Source organism: Schistocerca nitens, chromosome 3 (assembly GCF_023898315.1).
Source record: "Schistocerca nitens isolate TAMUIC-IGC-003100 chromosome 3, iqSchNite1.1, whole genome shotgun sequence".
Taxonomy (NCBI): Eukaryota; Metazoa; Arthropoda; class Insecta; order Orthoptera; family Acrididae; genus Schistocerca; species Schistocerca nitens.
Window position 1 is genome coordinate 760,012,840 of NC_064616.1, and position 14,637 is coordinate 760,027,476.

The following is a 14,637-nucleotide window of genomic DNA, read 5'->3' on the forward strand; positions in this document are numbered from 1 at the left end:
GTGTATCATTGTCCCCGCACAACAGATGGTATCTTTTATGTCGTTATTCACGACTCATAGTAACGTGAAAGGAAATTTGGAGACGTAATTCACGAAATGATCGTAGTTATAAGGATGAGCTTGAAGAAACCGGATGGATAAGGCCAGGGGGATACAACAAAAAAAGTTGTCAAGTCTCATCATCAGAACGACGGGCATAATGGATCTGAAGTGTCATAAGTGCCTAACGAAAATTGCTATAGTAATGAGAGTATCACAAAACGACGAAAAACTTGCTCCGCTACGCAGCGGCTTCTGTACAAGCAGTCTAATTACCGAGGCAGAGGAGAACGTTGAGGAGCCGAGGTAAGCAGCGAAGGGAAGAGTGCTTTTTTACGGGCTGCGCTTGCCTCCGTTTTAAAAGGAACCGTGCCTGTCATCACTGGCCGTTTTAGGAGGCGTGTTTTCTCTTATGCTTAAGTGACGGAAGCCTACGTGCAGACGTCACTTCTGGTTTGTATTTCATCTCACACTCGCTCATCTCTGATGACCTTGAAATCAGTAACGAATTAAACACATCGTGCGTGCGATTGTCAGTCTCGTCGATGGTTAATATTTTCACAAACACAAAGCCCTTGTGATTCGAGATACTTCAGCTTCTCTGAGAGCGTGGTCTTCACTTACTGTTTTGTTCTTACCTCAGTGACCAACCACTAAATGGATGTACGAAGCATCGCAAAGCGCTCTCATCTTACGAGAGTACGATGTGTCCGATAAGTTAAAGCTATCAATTAATTAGAGGTTGAATCCAACAGGAATTCAAAAATTGTACTTAACAGTTGAACTGCTACTGGATGGTTTTGGTAGATTTTCTTCAAGAATATCACGATAAGCAAAAGTGAAAAAGTATTATACATTTGTACACAAATCATCTCACATTTCTAACGACGCTTGGGACGGCATGTGACTATGTTGCTCTTGGCTTGTACGCAACGCTTGCAGTCGTGGAGGAGGGGCGGGGGGGTTTACCTCAGCAATTAGTTGACGTGTTTAGTGTACGTGTGTCAGTATTGTCATACATTTACACCAAAAGTGTATGAAACTGTCAGTGTTTGGAATGTTTCAAATACTGTGGCGCCCAAGTTAAGAAGGCGTTATCAAGCGGAAGACGGTGTAGGACAGGATGACAACACTTTCGCAATGTTTTCGATGGCTCTGGTTATTCAGAATAATCATTTGGCTGCTCAACTGCAGTTGCAATGGATCGACTGTTAGATGAAGAAAAAGACTTTATAGGCAATAATGCGATTAATAGTGTTCAGGATTGTAGTACTGGTGGCAGTGGCGGACACAGTACTCCTCAAAGAGAAGCTAACAATTCTGTTGTCTACGAACCTTCACCATTAAAGAAATTCAGCACTGTTAGTATTTTAACAACATTTTCGGAAGTACGTCTTGAAGGTATTTTCGATCATTATTATGCACCTCCACGTAACGTTGCTATCTAAAATTCGTTATTGAAGAGACATACGTCCATAAAAGGAACATCGAACATCAAACGAATATTTTAGTACGAGGAGAAAAAAAGACTTAATGAATATCCATTTCGAGAAAACAACGCAATCACAGAACCGGAGAAAAAAACAGCAAATTCTATCCCAACTTGATAACAGGAAACGAAGGAAAATGTGTCCATTACTGGAACCTGAAGTTTTGGCATGCAAAAAGCAAAAGAAACTGTTCTACAGCTCTCATAGCACGTCTCAAGAAAGAATACAGAATGAACCGTAGACACATTACTACTTTCATGACTGCCAAAGATGTACAGGAAAACCAAGATATTTCGCCAGTTTGGGGACTGCTTTGTCGAAGAAGTAAACCAGAAAATTGAAAGTTGCCAGATACAGCCACACTGCATTTGTAACACTGATTAAAGTGGATTTAATTATACACTTACTTATGGTGCGGCACTACCTAAAAAAGGGGAAAAATCAACAGCTGCCTTGGTCCACTCTGCACACAATGCAACTCACAGTTATAAATTAGATGTTGGACTGTCAAGGACTGGACATCTAACAAAAAATGTATATTTGCCTTCAGGGAAAAACTTCTGTCCAGATACTGCTTTCGCCAAATGTGTCTAGTGTTGTTCAGCATAAAGTTCCAAGGATTTTGCCGAGGAACCTAATTATATTTTTAAAGTCCAATAATGGGCAAACTAAGAGTAACGCAATCGAATGGTTTCACAATCCTAATCACAGCGGTACTTAAAGGTTCTAAATACAAGTGGAACACCGAATTGCTGTTAGAGCCGAGAGACTTCCCTCATAAGTATAATCGCCTTTTATAAAAAGAGTATACTACTAGAACTAACTGAAGGAAGAAAACTGAATCAAGAACCGAATGTGGACACTATGGACTTGAGTAGAATGTTACAGAGTCTGTTAGCTCGGTGATACGGTAGCCGTCACCTTTTGATTGATGTTTACGATGTCTCGGTCTCTTTTTCTTGTCGTTGTTATCCATCCGAGAGAAACAAATTTCTCGGCCATGAAAACAGCCTGGGCGGCAGTAGCTCGCAGAGGTTTAGTTACAGAGACGGATACCGACTCCGTTAGGCGAATGGGAAGCTGCTACCCTAGTCGAACGCGAAAATAAATCCCCGACGAGTAGTACTGGGGAATGCTTTTAAGGCAGTCGGAGGCGGCGAGCATTAGCCGATACGGCGGGAATGAATAGCGCCGGCAGACAATAGGCGGGCGGCGTTTTTTCGGCAGATGAGGCGCGCGATTGCGCCTGATCCATCGCCGCATCCGGCGGCGGGCCGCTGCCTCTTCTTCACGCAGACACCGCCAACGCAGCCGTCGACGGCGCCCCGCGACCTTATCGCCGCCACCCACTGGTCGGCTCGGGTCGACTTGACTACTGCAACCTCCTTTACGTGATCTTACACGCCACCCACGATTACTAGCTAAGGAGCTATATCAACGGAACGCAATCGTAGCAAGGAAATATGGAGCGGTTTTCGAGGACGTACATGACGCAGAATCATCACCTCTCATTCCGTTATCTTTGCATTCTGTTTTCTGTCACTATCACTTAATTTTAGTTTCTTTTAGGGAAATTTAAATGCTCTCCAGTCAACGTCATTAAAATATACAGTACGTATCGTTAACTACATAGTCCGTTCCTACGTAGCTTTTGTCACGTTAGACTTCAAACACTGCAGAATGTAGCAAACAACAAATTATTTTTATCGCCTGCATACTCATTTCCAGTATGAAGCCATGATTACTTATATTACCAGGCAGTTGGAAGGTTCCCTGTCGATAACGGAAAATAAACGAAGCAAATAAATTAATAAACATGGAAGAGGATAACAATACACAAGAACAACTTGTCACTTGAAGGGGATAGGAAATCAGCTATGAAGGGGGTAGGAAATCAGCTATGATTTTCGTACGACGGCTATTCGGAAATTAAGGAACGATCGATCGCGAAATGGAAAACATAGAGAAAATCAAAACTGTTTTATTTGCAACAGTTAGCTACACCTTCCAGCTACCTACGCTCCGACGTAGACGTCTATCGTAGCGTTATACCATCTTTTCAATAACCTCGCCATAGAAGACAGCATCCTGTGCTTCCCGACAATTTTCTACGCTGGACTGCAGCTCGTTCTCTGTGTCAAAATGTTGTCTTTATAGCCAGTGGTTCATCTGAACAGAGATGAAAATCAGGGGGCTGTATGGCGGGTGATCAAACACTTCCCATCGAAAACGCTGCAGGAGTTTCCTCATTGTACCTGCAATGTGCGGCCGAGAATTGTCATGAAGAAGGAAATGGATATTACGTAAATTCTTTGGCATGTGTGTCGTAAAATGACATATAGTATTACGAAAAAGATAATCTCTTGTTATTTAATTTTCTAACCTGTATAAATGTCAACTTTAGATTCGAGTCACAGTTAATTAAATCTTAATATAATATTTGCTATAACAGAAACAGTAACTTGTGCAGTCACTTGTTATTGGCTGACGCCTCTCTTTTGAGAATACTTGGCCCAGTGGCTAACGAGTAATTTATACCGACGTTAGAAGCCTCTAAGCACGGATATGTATTGAAGCAAACGGAAGAAAAATTACAGGTTATATTGTTTCTGGGGTTGCCATTTAGCTATTCTAAACACAAGTACAGTAAATGTCGTACAACGAGTTGAATAATCAGTAATACTTGTGCACAATAAATTGCACATAATCATGAGTAATCGTCACTGTAATTGTTGTTGCTGTCGTTTTCAACACGAAGACTAATTTGAGCAGCTCTACAAGCCTCTTCATCTCCGAATAACTTCTGCAACCCACATCCATTTTAACCCGATTGTTGTATTCATCGCTTCGTCTCCATCTACACAACTCTTAGCGCCAATTCCAAACTGACAATTCCTTGATGCCTCAGACTGTCTTATCAACCGATCCCGTGTTTTAGTCAAGTTGTGCCTTAAATTTATTTTCGCCCCAATACGATAAAGTACGTTCACAAACTTACACGGTCTACGCATCTAATTATTACAGCAATCAATTTGTTCCATAGGATTAATTTATAACAAACGCCTTGTGAGACTGAATGATTCTACTTGCTGTTTAAGCTGAATAATATTCTGCACATTTGCTATTTTTGTATATTTGTTTTTAACAACCTTTCTCTTCCTAGTCCATGTTCCTATGCACGATATTAGTTGACTTCGGACTGCTAATTATTAATTTACTAGCTATTAAGTGAGCTACTACATACCATGCAAAATTCCATGCTACTTTTAAAAGCGAGCAAATGAAACATCGTGAATGGTGGTAATATTCAGAGAAAACAACTACTCAGCAGCTCTGTTACTCAGCTGAACTTCATCCAGACTGTTTGCTACTGAGATGAATGTAAAACATATTTTAATACCTCGAATGTTATAGGGTTTGAAGCCTCGCTTTCCGTAACGATAAATGAGTATCTTATCCATTGTGCGATCTTGTCGGCCAAGATAGTGTACGTGGCTTGATCGAAAAAAAATGGATTAGCAGAGCCGTAGAACCCAATATTAACGCTGGGAATACTTTAGTACTATTTCTATAAAATTTACTTAAAAAGAAATTCCGGAAAAATGTGTTGTTAGGTAAAGCACTATGTATATGAACTATGAATGAGCTGAAGCTAGACTTTTCTTCCGGATATCTAAAGACATATGTTCCCAGAATTCGGTGAATGGTTACGAAAAATCAACTTACAAGTACGTTGTGTTGAGACATGTGCGAATGATTACTTCTCAAAAGCATTGGAGTTGGAAGAAAATATGTAAACACCACTAGAAATGAATGCTTGAACATAAATTCAGATCCTAGGCAAGACTGCAGGTTGCACTGTCGTTATTTGACCACTAAAGGCAGCTGTACAATGTCCTCAATACGTTGCAACTAGCAGTCGTGGTGAGAATAGCGTCATGTGCAGCTGTGCATTATGTCGGAGCTAAGTGAATTCCGACGCGGGCAAAATGTTAGTGCGCTTATGGTGGGTGCTTCCGTAAACAAGGTAGCTGAAGTGTTTCAAGAGGCACCATATCACAGATTGATACCGTACTCACGGAAAGCGGTAAAACATCAACCGCTCAGTCACAACGCCGAAGAAAGTGTGTGCTGAGCGGTCATTACAGACGTCATTGGGGAGGACTGTGACAAAAAATAGGAGGATGACAGCTGCAAAAGCCACTGCAGAACTGAATGACGCACTTGAGCACCATGTCTATACCAAAACAAAACGAATGGAGCTACATAAGCTGGGATTTGTTGCAGGGTCAGCTGGAATTACAGAACCACTCGTCAGTGATTCAAATGCCCGTAACAGGAAAGCATGATGCCGACACCTGGACTATATAGCGATGGAAGAAAGTCATTTGGTCGGATGAGTCTTGTTTCACACTGTTTCCAACTTATGGTCGAGTTTACGTGCCAAAAGTCAAACAATGAGGAGGTTTGGTGATGATTTGGGCAGCAATATCGTGGTATTCCATGGGCCTCATGGTTACTCTGCAAGATGGCATTACTGCCAACGACTATGTGACCATTCTGGCTGATCAGGTCCCCTCGTGTTCACACCGCTCGCATCGTCTAGGACTGTCTTTGTGAGCACGAGTAAGAATTTCGCATCTCCCCTGGCCACCACAGTCAGCACATCTTGTGGTCGGATTAGGAGAGAATGGTGAGTGATCGCTATCCACTTCCACAATTGTTACCTGAACTTGCCATTATTTTGTAGGAAAAATGATATAAGATTCCCTGCAAAACAATAGAGTACCTGTATTTACCCATTCCGCGACGACTGGAAGCTGTTTTGAATGCTAACTGTTTTCCTACTCCGTATTACGGGTGGTAAATTGTTATGCTTTTGATGTTCTTATATTTTTGCAAACCCCTAGAGTTATCCTTGTGAAAGTGTGCGAACATTTTCTAAATGTTTCAGAGTCGTGTAACTGAGGCGAGATGTGGTATCAGCCCGGTATTCAGCCTAAAAACCACAAACAGTTTGGCTAGCACACCGGCCCTCGTCGTTAATTCTCCGAACGCATTTGATCCGGTCCTGGAGATACAAAAATACACCTGCTTTTCGGCAGTGTAATACTCTCATGCTCTCAGGAGAGATGTTCTGCAGTTGACACTGCCCCATGTGCAGGGTAAGTCAGAAGGAAAGGTATATGCTTTGAGGGGTGATAGTACTGGAGATCCTGAACAAAAAACTTAAAATGAACATATGCCCTTTCCCTAACCGTATCCGACGTACAGCTGTCTGAAAAACACTGACGTCAGTCGCATGTCCTTCTTCACCATGACTCACACGCGAATACGACCAATGCGACATTATGCTGGGTAGTGTCGCCTTTACTGACCATTTCAATGCGTGCGCTGGGGCGTTATTGATGAACAACTCGTCGGTCCAGTTGTTTTAGGTAAACAGTACGGTATCTTGATTTCCTTCAAAATGTGTGACCAGAATACTTGAGGAATATTCCTCTGGCAACATGACGTCATATGTACTTTCACCACGACGGATATCCTGCACGTTACGTACGTCCAGTGACACAGTGCCTCTCTGAAACGTATCCTGGGCGTTGGACCGATCACCGTGGAATCACTTCTCGGCTGCCGAGAACACCCGATCTTACTCCATTAGATTACTCTTCGTGGGGTTTTCTTAAATGCGAAGTTTACAAGCGGAAGGTGGACAGAAAGGAGGAAGTTCTCGCTCGTATTGTACATGTGTGCGCTCAAGCAAAGGACCATACGGATGAGCTCAGATCAACAACACAGTAACTAGAATGAAATTTTCACTCTACAGCGGAATGTGCGCTGATATGAAACTTCCTGGCAGATTAAAACTGTGTGCCGGACCGAGACTCGAACTCAGGACCTTCGCCTTTCGCGGGCAAGTGCTCTACCAGCTGAGCTACCCAAGTACGACTCACGCCCCGTCCTCACAGCTTTAATTCCGCCAATACCTCGTCTCCTACCTTCCAAACTTCACAGAAGCTCTCCTCCGAACCTTGCAGAACTAGCACTCCTGTAAAAAAGGATATTGCGGAGACATGGCTTAGCCACAGCCTGCGGGATGTTTCTAGAACGAAATTTTCACTCTACAGCGGAGTGTGCGCTGATATGTAACTTCCTGGCAGATTTAAACTGTGTGCCGGATCGAGACTCGAAAGGCAAAGGTCCCGAGTTCGAGTATCGGTCCGGCACACAGTTTTGATCTGCCAGGAAGTTTCAACACAGTAACTGCCTACAAGACCTGCAAAATGCATTGCAGTTGACGGTGGACTTTTTGAACATCTTTGTGAGGAAATATACAAAATTAAAGAAAACATTAGATCACAGTGTCTCATTTACTATCACCTGCATTTGTCCTGTTCCGCATTGGTTTCATTATTTTCCTCGGAAACTGTTAAGAACAGGACATGCGTTCATATTACTTTTTTGTCCTTTGTCACCCCTCAGAGCCTGCACCTTACTTCTTGACTCACTCTGTAGTTCATCAAACGTCAAATAAGTCCATAATAATTGCCCACAGAATTACAGTTGATTCAATTGTTGATCAACATCTGTGCCGAGTTCTCTGGACAAGATAGTATTTGTTAATGCTTACATAGTCAAGAGGATTTCCGGTTTTCACACCTTAGTCACATGAAATGCCAACGGCGGTGCTCAACGAGGCCCATCCGGCAGGAACAGTCACGCACGGAATTCCAGCACTCTTACGCTTTCAAGGAACTGCTACGTTACGCACATCGGGTAGTTTTTGCAGACTTAGTTAGCTGGGTCCATAGTCATTTTCCCCATCAGTGGATAAGTAGAATTCGGCTGTCCAGAGCCAGTAACGTGGTTCAAATGGTTCAAATGGCTCTGAGCACTATGGGACTTAACAGCTCAGGTCATCAGTCCCCTAGAACTTAGAACTACTTAAACCTAACTAACCTAAGGACATCACACACATCCATGCCCGAGGCAGGATTCGAACCTGCGACCGTAGCGGTCGCGCGGTTCCAGACTGACGCGCCCAGAACCGCTCGGCCACACTGGCCGGCCCAGTAACGTGAAACATGAACAGTGTCAATAATCCATATCAACCCAAAGATAAGGTGGTTGTTACTTTCTTATTCGTTCTCACCTATTATATTCACATAGCTTATGGAGATGTCAAAGGCATGAAGTATAGATATTTTTTTAAGTGTACTGCAACATGGAGGAAATGCTTCGTGTCTCATGAACATACAAAATACATGTCTAAAGATTTGATCTTATTAATACGACATGCGACAAGCACTGCTGTACTTGTTCTTCTCAGAAAACATTTTTCGAGAAGTAGCGCAATTGAAGAAGCATAATTCCCTTGAACCCGTAGTACCACAGTAGCTTGTATTATCAGCCGTGCCTCGGGAGAGCCCCAGGTTAACTTCGTTTGTGGTTTCGTGCTTCGCTTAATGGTTATTACGTGAGGTTTCAAGAGAGAGCTTGCAATATATGGGTGAAAGCATGAGTGACAGACAACTGTTCAGACGTGAGTTTCCTCTCTGAAACTTCTGTCGTACCCGTGTTGATTTCTTGCTGCGTAGCCACAGGTCAAAACCATAAGTTCCCTCTGCGTTCGTTACAGCTCTTCGCTGCCATATGAGGTGTGGAATTAACGACTTTAAGAAATTGATACAGCTGTTCCCTTAATGCCTAGTTGCTCTTTACAAATAATACGCTTTCCGTGATGGAATGATTGTCCACTGGCGTAATGGTGGCTCTGTGCGTTCGTCATACGTAAGTACCCCTATATCTGTCAAGTCTCAGACGTACTGCCGCCATAGATATCTGCATTACAATTACCAGCATTATTTCGACTTCCTCTATTAAGCTGTGAATAAAAAAATTGACCGCTAATTACTTCCACACATTTATATCTGCCGCCCACCATCAAAATTAAAAGTAAATCTATTTGTCATTAATCGATGAGGAAACGGTGCGTAGCGTTTGGTAATTTTCATCGTTATGAAGCTTTTCATAGCAATCGCGCATGGGATATTGACAGACGACATAGAATGAAAATATGACATGGTGTGTAAGTAAGTTACGATATGAACAACGAAGAAGTAATAATTTACTTTATTGCAAAAATTTAACTCTATTATATAATCTTTAGGACGTCAAATTCCGTGGACTGATAAGACAAGGAATGAGGAAGTTCAGCGCAAAATCGGTAACTAAATGAACGTATCGAAAATACTGACAAGAGGAAAGGACAGGACGATAGGACATGAGTTAAGACATTACGGAATAAGTTTCATGCTACAATAGGGAACTGTGGAGCATAAAAACTGTAGGGGAAGACAGTTTAGAATATATTCAACGTATAACTGAGGAAGTAGGGTGCAAATGAAAAAACAAACTGTCTTAATCATTAGCAGTCAGAGAACGTAATTGATAAGATAACGTTTGCATGTAGTTTATGGACACCACAAGCAGATGTTGTTGAAGGCACTCGGAAATGCATATAAATAGTAGTCACCTATCATTTTCCACCTGATCAGGTCGAATGTTTCTCTGTAATGTTAATTAACTCAGAAAGCAATTCCTTTCGTTTTGTAACGGCTTTTACGGTCCCGCTCCGTTGCAGAAGGGCTGGCTTAGTAGTGTCCACATATCTGATCAAGGCTACACGTCGCAATTCGCCTTGCTGGCTATAGCCTGCGTTAATTGACCATTTTGATCTCCTTCCTTTAGGAGGTTACGAGTATTGTATTATGTACAATTAGCTAACGTACACGTAGTATTCTTTCCTTAGTCACAAACTCGTATGAAGACAATATTTTCTGCGACATCAGTGTAATTTATTACGTCGTTGACGTTGATATAACCAAATATCTGTTTGTCGTGATAATATATCTATCCCAGAAAAAGACTCTAACATGATGTGACGCAATCTGTAGCTCCCGCTATTTTGCCACAGTTAAATGTCGCAGGTTAAATGAAACGGATACTTCCCCGCTGGGGTCAAAGAAACTGACCCAAATATGGTCAAATACATTATTTTAGTCTGGCTGTGGTGGACGATGAAAATAACGATTTTTGATACGATCAAAGTTATTTAGCGCACGCATACACCCTCTATCACTAACCCTGCGAAATCCAGATTAATATTCCGACCCCATGAAGATAAGGGATCAGGCCGGAAGAAAGAAAATGAAGCATACGAACAAAATTATTTAAAGAATCGCAGGAAACAGTTACAAGTTATTTTTCAATTTCCTTCTTATAACAGTAAAAGCTAAAACTACACAGATATGCGAAAGGACATTACTTTATTCACTTTAATGTAAATAAGGAGGGAGAAGAGAACTGAACATTGGAAGGAGTAGTTAAGCGAAGATGAGTGAACACAATGCTTTCTTAGAGGTAAAAGTTTATAGTGTACAGAATTACGCACACGTAATAGATATACAGTTGGTTTGTTACAAATATGTAAAGGCTAACAGTAAAGAATGATTTAACTCTGAGAAATTATTGACTTTGCTTGCATTATTTTAGCTCACCCATATTACACACATATGGCTACTATAAGTGATTTATACGTTTTCAATGCTTCATATTTTCCTAAAATATGACTAATGCATGAAAATAACCATAAAATTAGCAAGTTAGCGTTTCTCATCATCAAACGTGCTAAAACTGTCCCTCTGGTCCTACGACACACGTCCAAGTGGTAGTCAAATTCATTGATTCCATACCTTAAGCAGCAACTGGTCATCACAACATCGCTGATGCGTTCTGTGAGCTGTTGCAGTCTTCGTGGCAGTGGAGACACGTATAAACATTCCTTAATGTACCGCGAAAGGAAAAAGTCATAAGGCGTTAGGTCAGACGACCTGGAGAGCCAATGGAACAGAGCAACATCATCTTCACCACTACGCCCAATCCAGCTACGCGGAAGTCCATCATTTATGTAGCGTCGAAAGTCGATGCTCCAACGAGGATGTGACACGTCTTGTTGAAAAATAAAGTTCTCCGAATCAGCATTCAGTTGTGGAAAGAACCGCAACTCCAGCATATCAAGGTAAGTGGTACATGTCACAGCCTCCTAAAAGGAAAAAAACTGCTGATATAGCTTTGTCTGTGACATTTCAGAGAAGACTTAAACCTTCGGAAAATCTCGTTCATGCTCCACAATCTCATGAGGATTTTCTGTGCTCCCCACTCTCACATCGTGATAATTAATCTTTCCAGATGCAAGGTTACTTCGACACGGAATATAAACGTGGAGGCGAAATGTTCATTCTCAGGCACTTGCAACATTTGATGTAAAATTGAAGGGGGCGGCCATAATCTTCCGGGTTTATTGTTGCACGAGTGGTGAACGGTGAAGTGTGAAATGTAAACGCCATCGCAAAATCTCAGATACAGTTTTCTGGACTGCATACGAAACTTCCTCTCACCGTCTCCAAGGTTGCATCTGGCACAATTGGTCAACTGGTTCAAATGGCTCTGAGCACTATGGGACTTAACGTCTGAGGTCATCAGTCCCCTAGAACTTAGAACTACTTAAACCTTAATAACCTAAGGACATCACACACATCCATGCCCGAGGCAGGATTCGAACCTGCGACCGTAGCAGTCGCGTGGTTCCGGACTGAAGCGCCTAGAACCGCTCGGCCACCGTGGCCGGCCGGTCAACTGGTACTTTCTTATTTACAGAGACTACCAGTTTCCCTACATTGTTGATATCAACGCATAGTGCACTGTTTCCATGATTCCTTCTGAATGTACGCTGTACTGTTGTAACAGATAAACATCTCGTATACTCCATCACACGTAAACTATTTTCGTGGTTTGTTACCATTTTGTCTAGCCGCTACACTCTTAACACCAAATGTTGGGCACAATGCAAACACCGTGGATTTACTGTTCCATTCAGGTATCAAACATTTTCGTTCACGTAATACTTTTGGAAAATAGAGAACTTCGAAAACGAATGAATCATTTATAGTAGTCCTGCATACTCATGGTCAGTTGAATTCGAGACAGCTGCTGTGGTGACAGGCGAACGCTCTGGTCGCCGTGTTGAAAGCAATAGTTCAGAGTGTCACGTAACTGGAATATCGCCAGACTTTCAGGCTAGCCAGCGACGTGACCAGAGTGCGCAGGTTGGGTAAGGTTCCCCATATCATCGAATGCGATCACGGTCAATTCATGGGTGCGCGGCAGGTGTGTCACCCCATTTCCGAGGTCGTGTAGACATTGTGCTTCTCATAGCCTTGTGTTAAGAGTAGGAATATACCGTAAGTGCATGGGAAACCACCACCGCTAGAATCCACTGCCCGAACTAACAATTTCTTCATTACAAGTGTCTTCATCGTCTATCGTAACAAAGTGTAGAAGCAGATCTACAAAAAAACACGAACCAGTTCGATGCTGGACAACAACAAACGTGGAGCACCAATACCACCCATTATCAGTTCCTTACGGGCCACAGAAACCATCGCCTCACGTCTGTATCTGTGCTCACTGCACGTCACAAGTAAAGTGATCAGCATGGAAGTAGTAGGAACAATGCCATCGGAAGCTAGGAGTATGTACTAAATTAGTCGCAGTGCATGCTGGTACATGTCAGTGGCACACTCCGAGTACGTCGGCAGCTGCGTGAGATGATAGATACATGTAGGCAGTTGATAGAGGTATTCCGTGTGTGTGGGATGATTAGTTCCATCCTCTATTGTCCGACGTTGGCAACCAATATATGAAGCTACTAACCGATTAAGTGCATGCGGCACCACATCGCTGTTCGATCATTTCTCTGAGAGTTGTGGTCCGCAGCTCGTGGTCGTGCGGTAGCGTTCTCGCTTCCCACGCCCGGATTCCCGGGTTCGATTCCCGGCGACGTCAGGGATTTTCTCTGCCTCGTGATGACTGGGTGTTGTGTGATGTCCTTAGGTTAGTTAAGTTTAAGTAGTTCTAAGTTCTAGGGGACTGATGACCATAGATGTTAAGTCCCATAGTGCTCAGTGCCATTTGAACCATTATTTTTAGAGTTGTGGACAGTCATAGAAGAGAACTGCTCCTTAACGTATCTGACTTATATTTGCATCTGCCACGACGTGTCGATCCGTGGTACAGTGAAAGGGGTATTTCAGTCGTGTGCACAATTAAAAATTAGCTCTGTGTTACCTTTCTCTAGGTGATAAGAAATGACTGTATAACACTGATCTCTGGGAGACCCCAACTGCAGTAGTTCGGCTTCCGAGTTGAAAGTTGTTTCAGGTTACGCTACATTGGACGACTGGCGTGTCGATGATGATGAAATGATGACGAGGACAGCACGACACGCAGTTCCCGGGAGGACAATATCTCCGACCCGGACGGGTATCGAACCCGGGCCCACTGCACGCGCTGACCACTCATGATATCTGAGTGTTACGTATACGGAGTTTAAGTAACGTCCTCCAAAACATAGCGACTAAGACCGCTTTCCTCTTCAGTACATTAAATTTTCATTGTGAATAACCAGAAATTCAAACGTTTCTTTGTGGGACTACCAGTATCAAAATACGGAACTTCACTGCACCAAATGTCTGAATGTTGGAGAAATATACATCAAATGATTATGTACAAAAATATTTGTTAAAATATAATGGAAACATCTATGTCTTCGAACACATATTTGTGGTGTGGTAATTTGAAACATTATTATTATTATTTTATTATTATCATCATCATTATTATTATTATTATTATTATTTTAATTATTACATTTTAATTATTACAGTGAAATGTAACTCATGCCCCACCAGCTGTAGCATGAAGGACTTAACGTCTGCAGCACCCAATGCTATCAAAGTTGCCCATTTCTGGTTGAATACTGTATAGTTTTCTTTGTATGTACTGTATATGTGTTCATTTTAGTGTACCTCTGATACGAATAAAGAAAGATTATTTTAATAGTTCGGAAACCCAATACACACAAATAAACAGAAATTCAGACTACTCTTATTTATTACAAAGGAAGCAGCATGACCATACGAGAAACTGGTGAAACATAAGTCAGGCAAAATAGAAGTCCTCTGCTATCCACGAAGAGCATTCGGTT

General features: G+C 42.2%; 1 protein-coding gene across 1 annotated transcript in view; it reads right to left on the minus strand.

The window, feature by feature from the left end:
• The window catches only part of LOC126249752 (homeobox protein engrailed-1a-like), a 153,315-nt gene that overhangs the window by 76,008 nt on the left and 62,670 nt on the right, over positions 1 to 14,637 (minus strand). The gene's annotated exons all lie outside the window — the stretch shown is intronic.